Below are 3,268 nucleotides of genomic sequence, written 5' to 3' on the forward strand. Positions count from 1 at the left end.
TCAGGGGCAGAACGACAGATTTTTACCTTGTCAGCTCGTGGATTTTATCTTGCAACCTTTCGGTTACTTGTCCAACGCTCTAAACACAAGGCTACCTGCCGCCCCTTATGTATATACTGTATAATACAGTACATACATATGAGATGATTAATGAAAGATATGTAAACATTATTAAAGTGGCATTATTTAAAGTGAATAGTGATCAATTTATTAAAGTGGCCAATGATTGAGCCTGTATTCCCTGGCTTAGGTCCGTTAGGATCACCACTTTATTATAAGAATGTGAAATGTCAGAATAATAGTAGAGAGAATGATTTATTTCAGCTTTTATTTATTTTATCACATTCCCAGTGGGTCAGAAGTAGCCTTCTACAAGCTTCCCACAATAAGTTGGGTGAATTTTGGCCCATTCCTCCTGACAGAGCTGGTGTAACTGAATCAGGTTTGTAGGCCTCCTTGCTCGCACACACTTTTTCAGTTCTGCCCACAAATTTTCTATGGGATTGAGGTCAGGGCTTTGTGATGCCCACTCCAATACCTTGACTTTGTTGTCCTTCAGCCATTTTGCCACAACTTTGGAAGTATGCTTGGGGTCATTGTCCATTTGGAAGACCCATTTGCAACCAAGCTTTAACTTCCTGACTGACGTCTTGAGATGAGATGTTGCTTCAATAAATCCACATAAGTTTCCTTCCTCATGATGCCATCTATTTTGTGAAGTGTTCCAGTCCCTCCTGCAGCAAAGCACCCCCACAACAGGATGTGGCCACCCCTGTGCTTCACGGTTGGGATGGTATTCTTCGTCTTGCAAACCTCCCCCTTTTTCATCCAAACATAACGATGGTCATTATGGCCAAACAGTTCTATTTTTGTTTCCAGAGGACATTTCTTCAAAAGGTACAATCTTTGTCCCCATGTGCAGTTGCAAACCGTAGTCTGGCTTTTTTATGTCGGTTTTGCAGCAGTGGCTTCTTCCTTGCTGAGCGGCCTTTCAGATTATGTCGATATAGGACTCGTTTTACTGTGGATATAAATCATTTTGTACCTGTTTGCTCCAGCATTTACAAGGTCCTTGCTGTTGTTCTGGGATTGATTTGCACTTTTCACACCAAAGTACATTCATCTCTAGGAGACAGAACATGTCTCCTTCCTGAGCGGTATGACAGCTGCGTGGTCTCATGGTGTTTATACTTGCGTACTATTGTTTGTACAGATGAACGTGGTACCTTCAGGCATTTGGAAATTGCTCCCAAGGATGAACCAGACTCGTGGAGGTCTACAATGTTTTTTCTGAGGTCTTGGCTGATTTCTTTTGATTTTCCCATGATGTCAAGCAAAGAGGCACTAAGTTTGAGGGTAGGCTTTTAAATAAATCCACAGGTACACCTCCAATTGACTCAAATTATGTCAATTAGCCTATCAGAAGCTGCTAAAGCCATGACATCATTTTCTGGAATTTTCCAAGCTGTTTAAAGGCACAGTCAACTTAGTGTATGTACACTTCTGACCCACTGGAATTGTGATACAGTGAATTATAAGATATATAATCTGTCTGTAAACAGTTGTTGGAAAAATGACTTGTCTCATGCACAAAGTAGATGTCCTAACCGACTTGCCAAAACTATAGTTTGTTAACAAGAAATTTGTGGAGTGGTTGTAAAACTAGTTTTAATGACTCCAACTTAAGTGTATGTAAACTTCTGACTTCAACTGTGTTATAGTATGTAAGAGTTAAACCTCCAATAAGAAAAACAATTGTGTGTATTTGTTATTGTATAGTGTCAGAGCAGAGAACAGGGATAAGTCACTACAAAGACTATTAGAGACAAAGCATTTACAACCAACAAAAGTATTATGGCCCACTAGCAACCTTATGTTTACACAGTCAATAAATCTCACCCTACCCATTTAATTCCTTGTATACATCTGACTTATTTTCATCTAAGAACAGAACAATCTGATCAGAGGACAACCGCAATGGTCAATGAGGATGGAATAGAGGCAGGAATGTCACATTTAGTTAAATGCGCAAAATCAAGAACAACTCGCCCTCAGTTCAGCCATTATACATATACAAGACAAAGGTATGTGGACACCTGCTTGTAGAACGTCTCATTCCAAAATCATGGGAATTAATATGGAGTTTAATATGGAACATTGCTGCAGGGTCTTGCTTCCATTCAGCCACAAGAGCATTAGTGAGGTTGGGCACTGATGTTGAGCGATCAGGCCTGGCTCACAGTCAGCGTTCCAATTCATCCTAAATGTGTTTGATGAGGTCAGGGTTCTGTGCAGGCCAGTCAAGCTCTTCCACACCAATCTCAACAAACCATTTCTGTATGGACCTGGCTTTGTGCACGGGGACATTGTAATGCTGAAACAGGAAAGGGCCTTCCCCAAACTGTTGCCACAATGTTGAAAGCACAGAATAATTTACAATTTCATTGTATGCTGTAGCATTAAGATTTCCCTTCACTGGAACTAAGGGCCCTAGTCTGAACCATGAACAATAGCCCCAGACCATTATTCCTCCTTCACCAAACTTTACAGTTGGCACTATGCATTCGGGCAGGTAGCATTCTCCTATCATCCGTCAAATCCAGAATTGTCCGTCGGACTGCCAGATGGTGAAGCGTGATTCATCACTCTAGAGAACGTGCTCCAGAGTCCAATGGAGGCGAGCTTTACATCACTCCAGGAGACGCTTGGCATTGTGCATGGTGATCTAATGCTTGTGTGCGGCTGCTCAGCCATGGAAACCCATTTAATGAAGTTCAGAGGCAGTTTGGAACTCTGTAGTGAGTGTTGCAACCGAGGACAGACGATCTTTACGCGCCCCGAGCTTCAGCACTCGACGGTCCTCTTCTGTGAGCTTGTGTGGCCTACCATTTCGCAGCTCAGCTGTTGTTGCTCCTACTTCACTTCACAACAACAGTACTTACAGTTGACCGTGGAAGCGCTAGCAGGGCAGAGATTTGACAAACTGACTTATTAGAAAGGAGGCATTCTATGACGGTGCCATGTTGAAAGTCACTGAGCTCTTCAGTAAGGCCATTCTACTTCCAATGTTTGTCTATGGTGATTGCATGGCTGTGTGCTCAATTTATACACTTGTCAGCAATGGGTTTGGCTGAAATAGTCAAATTCACAAATTTGAAGGGTTGTCCACACACTTTTGTATATATAGTGTACCTCATGGTAAGACTATCTAGAACTGTCAGCTGATAGGAGGTGAATCGCTTTGGCATTCAAATCAAATCAAATTTTA

The sequence above is a fragment of the Oncorhynchus masou genome, chromosome 15 (assembly GCF_036934945.1).
Source record: "Oncorhynchus masou masou isolate Uvic2021 chromosome 15, UVic_Omas_1.1, whole genome shotgun sequence".
NCBI lineage: Eukaryota > Metazoa > Chordata > Actinopteri > Salmoniformes > Salmonidae > Oncorhynchus > Oncorhynchus masou.